Here is a 13,434-nt window from a genome sequence, read left to right as displayed (position 1 = left end):
TTTGTGAATTTATCACAAAATACAAATCCATGCAGATTCAGTGATACTAAACAGCAATGCAGTGCTGCAAGAACAGTGATAGTTTGTAATCACTTTTTCATACACAGTGTGACTGGACCATAATGTAGTTTTGAGGTCTTAAGTGAAACTGCAGGGAGAAATGAGTTATTACAGGATCTGGAAGCTGATGAAGACTGGAGCTAAAGAAATTTTATTTTGGAACAAGCAATAAAAAAATTTGACTAGCTGAGACATTGATTTTATTTTGTGTAAAAGATGGCATCCCCAGGATATAAATTCCTAGCACTATTCAAAAGTGCTTGGTTGAATACTGACACACAGGGAAATCTTCCAACAAATCAATGCCAAGAACATCTATCTCATCAGACATAAGCATGCCTTGGTTTATAACCACTTTCTGTGACATGGTTTGGGCCCAATTTTTCTGCTGATTTGTTCTACTCTGTATAGTGACCCATTTTGTCTGCAGTAGATTCTTGACAGGGAGGATTATGACCTACACCATTGTGTAACAGAATTATTCTACTCTGTCAGATAATGATGATCACAGAGTGACCTACCACAAAGGTGATAGGAGTTCTTCACCTCCCTCTGGAAAATACAACAAGGAGTGAATTGTTGACATGTTTCAAAAGACTCAACTCTTTCTTCTGAAAAGCAAAATAATAATCAGTAAAATCCAAAAGGGTATTCTATTTTCTGCAAACCAATGAGTTTGTCCTGTGTGTTGAACTATGCCCCCAGTCACTCCTAAACCATTGTTGTTGCCTGATTTGATTGTCCATTGACCTATGCTTGGCTTCTGTTTGTGCTGTCTGGGTTTAATGTTTGGTTTCCATCTATCATGATACTACCTTTCTCCTGAATGATAAACTCTGCATTCAGCTAATAGAGCTATAAAAATTAACCTAGTTAACTTTTATTGGCTTGTTTTGGTCAACTACAAAGAGGATGCGACAAGACGCACCCCTGACCTGAGCACCTTCATCATCAACTTGTGGCATGTGACCTGCCTGCTATATGCCAGATAGTTATAGCTGACCTCCAAATGCTATTTTCAAAAAACCATGCATTAGGCAGTTTTTCACTTGTACTAAAACTGGAATTGGAAGTAGATGAGCTGTAAGTTCCATGGCCTACAAAATAGACCAGGTAGTGTAGCTGTGGAGCTGGACATAGCTTCCTATATGGCACAGAAGGGTACTTTCACAAACCTCAATAAACAACATATTTCTCTTTGGACTTACTGTCCATTCTCATCTGGAAGGCAAATATTGCATTCACAGAGTAGGACTTGTCTGACCATGCTCAGGTGTGTACATCTCACCTGGTTGCTGCTGGCAGTCTGTGTGCTCAGAGCAAAGTGCAGTGCAGGCTAGTCAGTCTGAAACAGCTGTTGAAATAGATCAGAGGGATAATTGTCTATAACTCTTTACAGACTATAAAGAAAAAGTCGGTGGTCTGCTGGGACTCCCATCTCCAGTGTGGTCACCTGAAATCTGGTGAGCTGGATGCTATTAATTAGTCCTTTGTTAGGCATGTTAACACAGCCCTCAAGGTATATGGCTGCTGTGAAAATGCCTTAAGAGTCTGCTGAATTTTTTCCCTTAATTAAGCAAAGCTGCCTCTCTTTCAGAACATATACCATAGTTTTTGTTTTATTCTTTTCCAGACACATCTTTTTAATACATAAATCAGAAATGCTTTCAGCCTCCTCTAATTATGGTTCCAGTATTCCAAAACATGTAAGTTAGCAGTGCTTTCATGTTCCTTTAAATTTGCAGAGCAGGACTGGTATGCAAAGACCAGTGTGTTCTGTGGATCATTCAACTACCTACCTACACATACCTTAACTTAATGCCTGGCCACTAAACACAGTCTCAGGGTCTGGCCTGTAATAGCCACTGTTTCTCATACAGAATAGATTTCCTTTCAATTTTTAGTTTAAATCCTGCTACAGATACTCTCTGCTGACAACTGAATTAAGGGAATTTCTGGAGGCGGGAATCCAAGTTTGCCAAAATGCAGACAAACTCCAAATTCCTTCCTGCTAGGTTCTTGAGGCAAGAATCTCATTACTGGGAAAAAAAATTATGTTGCCTAAATATTGTATTTCAGAATTTAATTCTGAATTGTTCTAGTATTTACAACTATTAATTAATTAATACAACTGGATCTAAAGATTGAGAAAGAAAAGCACAATTGGCGGTAGAAAATGCTGGATGTCATTTAAACATCTAAAAAAGTAGCTAAAAGCAGCTAAAATTATTACTTTAAGCAATCTCTGTGTAAAAGATGGTTAATGCATCCATGGAAATAAATTCATAGCATGTTTACAAAAAAAAAGCTAATATGCTGGATTTAAGTGAGAAGTTTTTTCAGCTTTCAGAAATTCTAGGAGATCCATTTAAAATAGATTTGAAAAATACATTCAGTTAAATGGACATTAAATAACTTAAAAATAACTTATATCTACCATAGTTTTCACAGACATTTTTTTAGCTTTTGGTAAATTGATGTGTAGCTCTGCAATCATATATTGTTCAGCAGACTCATAGTGCTATCATGTTAAACAACACAGGCTGTTTCAACCTGTCTCAGAAATTAAAATTTTATTTCCTCTGTTACAAAGGGAAATATATGTAATTCTTAGGAAATTGTAAAATAAGGGCTTCAATTGCAAAATAAGCATGCACACACACAAAATTAAATTGCAGATTTCTGTGACTTTGCCTCAGTGTCCCAAATTTAATGCAGAGAGGAACCCAGTTTTCCCACTAAATAACCATGTTCTCCCACTCCCTCTTTCTCCCCCAGCATTGCCACATGTATCTGCAGTTTGATGGCATCATTCCAGAGAGCGATGAACAGGTCAGATCAGCAACCAACTTTTTATCCATTGACATACAGACTGACTGATGGAAACTTCTAACAACCTTAAGACTTTAAGCCTCAGTACAAGAGTTTACATCAGACCCTTCACAGAAGGGAAAAGCCGTTTAATCCCAGAAACTGTTAAAACTTCCCACAAGACAAAATAAACTACCATGGTATAGTGCTTGTGTATCCTATTTATTATTTCTAAACAATTCACTATGAAAGATAATAAACTTAGTTCTATGTGTGTTTTTTTCTATTTAATCTGGCATTGGTGCTTGAGTGATCTGCTTCAGATGGCAAGACCTTTATTTTCTGCCACTGATAGATTTTCCTCTGAATGCCTTCACTTGTCAAATAGTGCTGGTAATCTTGCTCCCTCATTTCACTGCAAGAGGGAGATCTTTAAAACTTGTGTAATTCTTTGTTGCAAGTTCAAATTCCATCTGTCACGTAATTCTAAAATAATTTCAGAGCATATTCCCTGTATTATTACCTTACTACAAATTCCAGTATGAGCTACAAATTGCAGTGTATTCAATTAAATAATTCTGCAGTATAGCTTATGAAACCTAAGAAGCCTAAATGCAAACATACTTGGGTAGTGTCTATTACCCAACTCTAGTAACAGATGCGAGCATTATCCTGCATTCCGACTGCCCGTCAGCAGCTACAGACACACTGCTGCCAGCCTACACATGGTCCCTGCCTACAAGGGACAGCATTTTCTTCCAGATGCAAGAAAGGTTTTTGCCACTATGTCTGTAGTGAGCAGGACTTAGATGGCAGCATAGTTTCCTGAAAGGTACAGACATTAACATAGCAGTGTAACTTTTGCTAAAAATGTCATCAGAAGATGATTATATCATGTTGGGGAGTTCATCAAAAAATTCAAATTGTTCAGACCTTTTCAAAGCCAAAAAATATGTCTGAACTACAGAACTTTTCAATTTCTTTATGAAACCTATAATTTTGCATGATTAGTCATAGCCCACATATTCAAAAATTGCAAAGCACCAAACCCTCTGCACATTATTTGCATCGGTTTGCTGTTTAATATGTACTCAAATGTCATCATTGGAAATCTAAACAGGCATACATCATCGTTTGAAGACCAATTTAACAGAACTGTCCTACTCCTGACATCTTAATTCTCACTCTAAAGAAATAAAAATATGCCTTAGATAAAGAATTTGCTGTCCATTTTTAAAGCTTTTTGTTTGTTCATTTTCACTCAGCCTAGGCCTCATTTACCACAGGATTTGTGCGGGATCCTTCTGGAGTGCCTCAGAGTTGTTAAGTGACAATCTAAAAGCCGATTTAGGATTAGCTAGCTTAACCAGGTGAACTGAGGGTTTCACTTTGATTGGGTAGAAAAGCCGTAGCTGTGCTTGGAAGTCCATATTGTGATACTGAAGGGCTTTATCAACATCCTGAGAGGAGTGCATTCAGAATAGGTGATGATGCGAATCTCACTAATCAGTGAAGGATTATCTGAGGCTCAGAGCTATACTGCTTCTAATTCCTTCTTCATGACGCTGTTCATGCACTGCAAAATGATCTAGTGCAACACCAGAAGTATAAATATTAGATGAGACTCTTCAGTATCTTAATTAGTGCTTTCCAAGGGAGCAGTTCTTGAATAGTCAAAGGTAATCAGATGTTTTCTGAATAACACAAAATCAGAATGATAGTAGAAATCTATGATTTCTAATGTACAGTGATTTGCACTGCATCATGCACAACATATATTACTAATTTTAAAAATGGTGTCAGTGTCAGCTGATGCCAAATTATTGGCAGGATTTAGTATTTCTTGTCACAGCGTTACTGTGTTGAAGACAGTGATTCTGCATAATTCTTTCCTCTCACTGAAATATGTGAAATTCTCCATTAACAGATTTCTCATGTATGGATTAGAAATGTGCAATACCCTGAACAATTATTTAAAATAGATTTCTTTATACTCGATACAGGTTTCTTCCACAGAAAAAAAAAAGAGTGAGAAAATTAATGAAACACTGAATAAAAATGTTTGTTTGGTTTGTTGTTTTTCTTCTCCTAATAAATTTAACAGAGTATAACAGCCTAGGAAACATGGGACTGATAACAAAATTGAGCAGCCTGGTCTAGAGGAGGTGTCACTGCCCATGGCAGTGGGGTTTGGAATGAAATAGTCTCTAACCTTTCAATGAATTTATGAATTTATGAAAATCAGTATTTCCTAGTTACAACACTGTAGCAAACTTATGCTTGCACTTCCAGTAAATGACAAGTTTTCTAAATTGGAAAAAAAAACAGTTATATATGTCTCTTAATGGTAAAACAAGTGTTGGTCTAGTCTGCTTCAGTACACACATTGTCAAAATGACAGAACAAGATATCTTTAATTCTTAACATCTAATTAGGTCCAATACCTACAAGACCACCAACACAGTGAGGAATAGCTTCCCAGAATTTATTGTAGTGTTTTGTATTCTTCACCCTCTGTTACTTCTTACCATCCTTATTTCAGTCTTCTGGTCTTCAAGAAAGGTATTTATAAGTCATTCACAGCTCCTATAATATGTTTTTATTAGACTCTTTCTCCTGACTGTAATTTTCAGAAAGATACAGAGGAAAATGGGCTATGAATAACACCCTGGATCTGAGGTTCCAAAATTGCAGTCTAGGACCATTCACAGAATAACTCCATATAGTAAAAATCTTCATATGAGTAGTCCAGTATTTTCATATCACAAATTTTTAGTTGAATTAATTCTTTATATAAATGAAACTTAAAAAAATAAACTTCATAATTTTATCAGACAAGTGTCATTACTTATTATCAGAAACATTTTTTAAACTTCATAGAAAATCAAAATATAACCTGTTTCTTTTTGAAGGGGGGATGCAAATTTAAGTTTTACTGCTGTTCTTCACATTGTGTTCATACGGGTGTATTTCTGCTCAAAATGGAAAGTAGGTACTTTCAAATGGCTTGCAATATTTCCATGAAAATAAATAAAACAAACATCTTAGAAACCAGACATTATAAACACAAGTAATGTATTTCATTTTAATACTGTTTTTAAAACCAGATAGCAATATTTTATCTTCTGCTTTCCATGATACTGAGAAAACATACATCCAGGTAGACTTCAGATACTGTGTCAGAGGACTTCCATTTCTATCACTCCTTAATGATGAATGAGGTGGTTCTTCTAAACAAATAAGCACTTCAGAGACTTACCCTTGACAGGGCTGTTAATCCTGGGAGTCTGCCTTATCACTGTAGAATTCAAGGGCTGAGCTTGTACAGTATGCCTGTACTGCCTGTCTCCTACGCTGCTGCTCTGCTGAGAGCTTGGACAGAACTATTTCACGTCTTGCATGTAAAGCCATGCTCAGGCCTTCTGTTCTGGTGTACTTGCAAACAGAGAGGCTTATCATCTTAGTAGCCACTGGCCTCCTTTAATATCTGGCTGAATTTCTCATTCAGATGGATGTGTTTTCAGCCTGCTGTCAGTGGCATATAGTTTCCTGAGCAGTCTTTCTTCACTTAATGCAATGAATCTGGGGCTATAATGCAAAGCTTACCTTGAGTGCTACAGAAACTTAAGGCAAGTTATATCACACTCTTTTGTCACAAATGAATTAAAAATATGGCCCTTTAGTACAGCAGAACTTCACAAAATGGAAATTGTGAGGAAATGCAGAAAATCTTGTCTTGTGATTTTGCATACCTGACAACAGCTATTCTGCTTAATGTCACCATTAAACTACAAAGCTTTTAAAGAGCAAGAGGTAATTGTGTAACTCTAGTGATTAAGCAGAGAATTTGGATCCATTTTCACAGAAGTGAAGCGTTCTTCAAAATGTCTTTCATCCTTTCTTTCCACCACTTTTCAAATCCCTTCCACACCACCTGCCATGGAAATCTGGAACACTACCAGGATCATATACGAATTACAAGTGAATATTTTTTATCTCCATCAGTTTCCTTATCCCTTAAAAGGCTTAGAACAGGCATGCAACTTCAGCTGCTGTTTGAAAATCAAAGCAGAATGTGTTTCCAGTTTATAAATTATACGATATTCAAAAGCACAGACTAACATTAAGGAATTGGTTACACTGCTTGACATCTAGAACTGTTTCTTCCTTTTATCTCTCTTACTTTCCCCTCCTACTCCCTTTCCTTTCCTTCTTGAGGATAGAACACAAAGAAGATGTAAATTTTGATGCCTTGGGCCTCAGAGAGATAGGAAGGAAAAAGATAATGCCAAAAAATAAATGAGAGAAATAGGGTGAATAGAGGGTCTCTTTTGATCTAACATCAGTAGTTCTATTCACCAGTTTCATTCCTTGTCCATCAGAAAGATCCCTAATGCAAAGTATCAGCTTTGTACAGGCTTTTCTGAACAGTGGGAACAAAACCAGGCATACATACTGCACTAACTTTCATTCTAGTCTTTCAAAGATCAGCATAAATATTGTCATCAAAGCCACGTGAGAGAGAGATTTTAACACCACTTTACAGAGAGAATACTGTGAGGTGTAAATAGTTAACAAGCATAAGGAAGCAGAAGAGCATTCCAGGAATACTGAACAGAAAATGAATGTTTGGGTCTGATCTTCAGAAGCTGTTTTCTTAATGGGCAGGAAAAGCCCTGCACTCATAGCTGATAGAAAATATGCATACCATCCCCCTCAGCTGCCTGCACTGAAAAAGACAAATTCTGTTAGATGTAAAAGGTGAAATCCTCACTGGAGTGATGAGCAACTCCCTGACTTAAGCAGAGTTGAACTTTTCTTTACATACTTATTTCTGCTTAGTAGGTAGTTTGTCAAAGTGAAAAAGAGACTTAGATTGTAGTTTATTTTCATGGATTTGATGGTGGCAATCCGCTATGAAAAGTTCTCTATTGTCCTTTACTCCAGCTTCATAGTCCCTTTTTACAGTTTCTGCCCTCCTCAGCTGTCCTGAACTGTCTGGAAAGACAGGATTACAGATCAGGCCACTGAAATTATTTTTATTATGTTTTAAATCCTCAGGGCTTTTTTAGGTGGCATTAGGGGAGAGAAAATGTAGTTGGGAGTGTTTTGTGTTTTCTAAACTGAGATAATTTTACTGTTCTGGATTATAGCATATTCATCAGACAGTTAAATCAAGTGTTATAGGTAGGGGTAAACTAGACTGTAGTGGTATTCCTATCAGGGGAAATATGAAAAGACCCTGGTTTTGAAAGACCCTGCAAATCAAAAGCATTTGGCTATTTCCATCCTGCCAGAGCCTATATATTTTTATAGATCCTAGTACAGTGAAAGCTTGATGCTGATTCAGATGTTAAAACTACTCCAATAAACCTTTAGAAATACAACTATCTTTAAGTATTCATACAGTTTTTTTAATGGAGTAATGGCATAAAGCTCTGATTTTTTTAGGACTTTCTCTACCTGCTATCAATGACAAAAAAAACAAGAGCAACTATTCTTTTTAAAAGACTATTTCTCCAAAAAATTTTTGGGCAACAGGGATATGCTGCTTCTTTTTGATCTTGAAGAAAGGTGACCTACAGTTTTGAGCATAGTATCCTAAACCTTGTTTTCTGTGTCATATCTCAGCTGCCTTTACAGCCCTTTATCTTTTAGCTAAGCAAATGCTTGAATATTTGCCATATCCCTGACAATGGTTCTAAAAGCTATAAATCAGAACTGCAAATTAGACTCAAAGGAGGTTTTGCTGATGAGAATTCTATTTGTCCTCAATAGATATGTTCCAATAGAGAGGCAAATACACCCTTCTTGATTGCTCTTATTTTGTCTTCATGTATCTATTGATTAGGACATTTATCGAAAGAATAAACAACAGCATCTTGGACAGTGTTATCAAATGTGAGGTAATCATGGCATACAGAGATTTAGTCCTGTTTTCCTAACTTTGTTATCTAGAAAACACATCATTCTCTGTTTAATTCCAGTCTTACCTCTGCAATAATTAACATTCTTTATTTTATAATATGTTAGATGTAACTTATTTTGATCTATTTATATGTTGTTATGTGTAATTGATTGGGGTAAATGATGATAATTAACTGTCATTTAGGGATTTGGAAGATGTGGGAAAGCATTATATTGACCACATTTTATTATAGGATGAGTATATAAAATTGATTTTGTGTGATATGAGGTTTGTGCTCTCCATTTAGCACCTTTTATTATAAATGCCTTTTAGTGATGGTTTACATTTTTTATTTTTCATCAACCAGGCAACAAGTACATTCTTTTTCTCCTTATTTTACAAAGCCAAAGGCTTGACCTGTAGCTAAAGGAGGCAGAATGCTAAAGCATTGCATGTCTGGTCTTTGAAAGCCTCAGGGTCTGCTACAGCTCCTATTGAAGTCACTGGGAGTTTTGCCATAGATTTCAATAGGACTGGGAGGAGAGCCTATGTTTATTGTTAACTGAGATATATTGAAGTTCTGTTCACAGTGAAAGAGAATGATGGGTCTGAATTGTTTCAGAAGTTTATTATGTGCAGGCTGCAATTCCAGAGAACCTCTGTTTACAGGAGGAAAAAAATTCTACATTCCTCATACAGTCAGAATTTCCACTGAAGTCAATGAAATCTTTGCCTGAGTAAGGATAAACACTTGCAACCAAAGTAGATGATTTAGTGAAAAACAAGCACGTTGCTGAAGTGCCTGTTGGCTGTGTTCCTGTATTTTCTGTCATTTAGATCTGGAAAGTTATCCAATACTAATAGCTTTCTGTTACTTACATCCACTTACTGTTGGTCACTTTACAGCAGCTACACACTACTACCTTTCTTACAAGGAGTGTTTATGTGAAAAGAAAGACCTGAAGTTCTTTAACTGGTTTCTCAAACAAATTCTGGTTCATTTGAAACATGCTGACATACCCTCACTTCATTTTTTATTGCTTTCTATTGAGAACCTGATGGTTGTATGAAATCCACAATGTACTTGGTAATTTTGTGCATGCCAGGGATCCAGGCTTCTGAACAATGAGGATGTCAGGGAGATTTTTTTTCCTTCAGACACCTAAGCTACATCAGCTATAGCCTAGTCTCAAGCCCTTTTTGTGTATAAGCATGCTGCACCCTGATGTCTCAACAGTTTTATCACTGCAAATTAACTTCTCAGTGCTCTTCCAGGATTATTACTCTTTGACACGTGTGCCAAGTACTGCAAAACTGGGCTGCCACAAATTGCTGACCAGAATTTGAGGGCTGATGAGTAATTTCATAGTAAAACAGAAAACACAAATAGGTGCCTCAAATGAAGCAGAGTAGAATTAGAGGTTGATCTGTGTTCCCTACTAATTCTAAATTTTCAGAGATATTATGATACCTCAATTTGCTCTATATATGTATGCAACATATATGTATGCCTTCTTGGTCAGGGGCTTAGCAGCACTGATCCCTCTATGCCTTCAGTGTGCATTGGGACCAGTCAAATTCTGCAGCAATAGTAGTACAGTAGGGACCTCCACAGGAGGTGAGGAGTAGGGTGGAATTACTGCCATGTGTTTCAGAGTGTTTCTCTAGCTTACTGGTCTGATGTAAAAGGGAAATGATCTTCCTAAAATATATGTTAACCCTGGGTTTGAAGGAAAAAGAAAGTTATTAGAATTTACAGAGAAGAGATGTTTAAAAAAAGTAACAAAACCAAAATTGTAATTTCAAATTGGAAATGATATATTGCATGCTGAGAATAGGAGATTCTAAAAAAACAAAAGACTTAATTTGAAATACATTAATTTCTCCACAGTCTGTATTATTCTCTGTCAAATATACTGGGAACACAAATCTGCATCTGCATTGATTGGATGAATTTCAAAGACCTTTTACCTGCTCTCTGTTTGTGTTGCCTCATATCTTTATGACATGGAATGAACTGCTTGGCGCCACGTTGCTGTTATCCATTAACCATTCCTGTTTTCCTAATCATCTTAGACTCCATCTTTCTCTGTCCTATCTGTTATTGTCTTCTGCAAAGAGATGTGATGTTCCTGTAGCCTGTTCTGGTTTGCATGACATGATTTGTGTTTCTGCCTACAAGGGTTTCTCTGCTGAACCCTGTACATTATCTTCCCCCAGCCCCCCTCCTCTGTAACCAGGAGAAGAGGGTCATACATCTGTAAAATGACAGCACTTATGAAAAATGGGACTTTGGTACACATGGCTCTCATCAGACACAGACTCATCTTCCATGCCACAGACACTACTTGTTTCCTTGCAATGCAGACTGTAGCTGGAAACACAGGAAACACCTAATAAATTGCCTGACCTATCAAATTAACAAGTCATCAAGAAACTATTTTGGTAATCAATGAGCAAAGCAGAATTGTTTGCTTTCAGGCCGAGTAAGAAGAATGCGTGGAGATGGAGCAATTTATTTTCTTCATCTCTCTTCTATAAACAACATTTAGCTGGATTGTAAATTTGTTGCAATACATGGAAAAATGTGAGGAATCTATTTTTAGAATTAGGAGAGTTTAGACCTAGAGGCATGCACTGGCCTAAGTTTATGGCTGAGTACAGAACTCAAACTCAGATATGCTTGGATATATGACAATATAATTATGTCATCACAATTTCTGGTGAGGGTGGTTTTAGTTCTGATTGTAATAAATACATAACAGAAATTAAATTTTGTGGGTTTAAGCATGGTATGAGTTGAAGTCTCAGTATAATTCCTATGCTTGCAGCCTTGTAGAAAAACTACAAAGTACAAAATTTTCAGCCTATATCTAAAACACATAATAAAATTAAAATGAGTTATTGACAATGAGTGAAGAAGCAGGCATTTTCTTTTTCTACTTAATGTGCCCTCGGAAATAGAAATAGGTGTCTCTTACTTCTGGTTAGAAAAGGTAGATGTTGAAACTGCTGAAAATTAAATCATGGTGCTGGCTGTGCAGGCAGCTCCCAAGGATAGCTGGAGCATTTACTGCCCAGTTGGGATAGCGCAGCAAAGACTGTTCCTGTGAAATAAGAACAGCATGTAAACTCCAGAGACAGACTGGAAACTTGTGATTTTTACTTGTAACTGCCAAGGATGATGTGCCTAGTGAGGCTTGTATAGGAGACAGCAAGATGTTAAAGCAGGTGTCATTTATGCTGTGAGCTTAACAGTAGATGTCTGCTTGAGTACCCTGTCAAACTGTGGTCTCAAAAGCAATTTAATTATTTGGAAATTTGTAGAACATCAGTAATGTGACATCCTCTTTCTTTCTTGGGCATTCTTGTGCTGCTTAACTTCCTATTTTGATAACAGACCCTTACCAAATCTCCATCACATTAGTAGAGCCTTTTGGAAAACTAAGCATCGTTTCCATTGTTCAATTACTTCATTTGCTTCATTACTTTTACTTTTTTGTTAAATTGAAAATCACAAAATCAAAATCCTGATAGGATAGAATAGAGCTCTCTATATTATCAGGGTATTGATATTCTAGATTATCAATATCAGATTATCAATATCAGATGTTGATAATCTAGATTATCAGGTATCTATGGCCCTCATTTTCCATTATTTTCTGACAGTGGAAGAATAGAACAACTGCTGTAGAGGAGTAAATGGGAGAAGGAAGGAATCCTGACAAAAATTATAAATACATCTTGTAGAAATTTGTAACATGCCTTTTACAAATTCTTCTTTTTTATTAAAAAAAAATTTCTTTGAAGTTATGCATACTTTTTTCCGTCTAAACTCAGTTCCTTGTCTGTAGTCCCAGCTCATTAAGATGATTAAGTATGTAGACTTTGGTAATGGTGTTTATGTATTAAATCTGTTTTAAATAATAATAATGTGGAAATTTGGTTGTATTGTGGTGAAGAGATGAGGGGTGGAGTGTGTGCAAATTTCCCAACTTTGTCAGTGTTATTTTGGCTTTGGTATGCAGAATGCTTTTTGTGGATGAAAGTGAAGATTGCGTGATAAATGTATATTTTAATGATAATTTTTATGTATACATGTAAGCGCTTTCTCAACACCAAAAACATATGTCAGGGTTCCTCCCTCCATCATGTTTATGTAAACTGGTCAAACAGAAGAAATTTTACCTCCTGCAGGTATTCTAATAATTAAAATTGACCAAATTAGGGCTGTGAAACTTGGCAGTAATTTTCAGATGGGATAAGAATGTGGGTTACACCGATGGTTGTTTACATTGCCTAAATCCAGAAGTACACCAGAGTCAATAACTCAAAGGACTCATTCCATGTGTGCTGAGCAATGTCTCCAGTATGTATCTAGAAAACCTTAAAATTGTGCTGTTGCAGAATGTGTAGAAAGGGAACAAAAAATGTTTGGGTATTAATGAATTATTTTTTTTTAAGAGAGAGAATCAGTGAATGAAATGTAACTAATTGACTAACTATGGCTTTTAAATAACTTTTAAACAGAAAGAAATTTTGTGTATAAGCACTGAGTTATGGTAATTAAGGTTTCTTTTCCAAAACATTCCAAACAGAAATTTTATCTGAGATACATGAAGATATAATAAAGGACACTGACTACTGGAATATTT

The sequence above is a fragment of the Lonchura striata genome, chromosome 4 (assembly GCF_046129695.1).
Source record: "Lonchura striata isolate bLonStr1 chromosome 4, bLonStr1.mat, whole genome shotgun sequence".
In the NCBI taxonomy this organism is placed as follows: Eukaryota; Metazoa; Chordata; class Aves; order Passeriformes; family Estrildidae; genus Lonchura; species Lonchura striata.
This window is presented reverse-complemented; position numbering follows the sequence as displayed.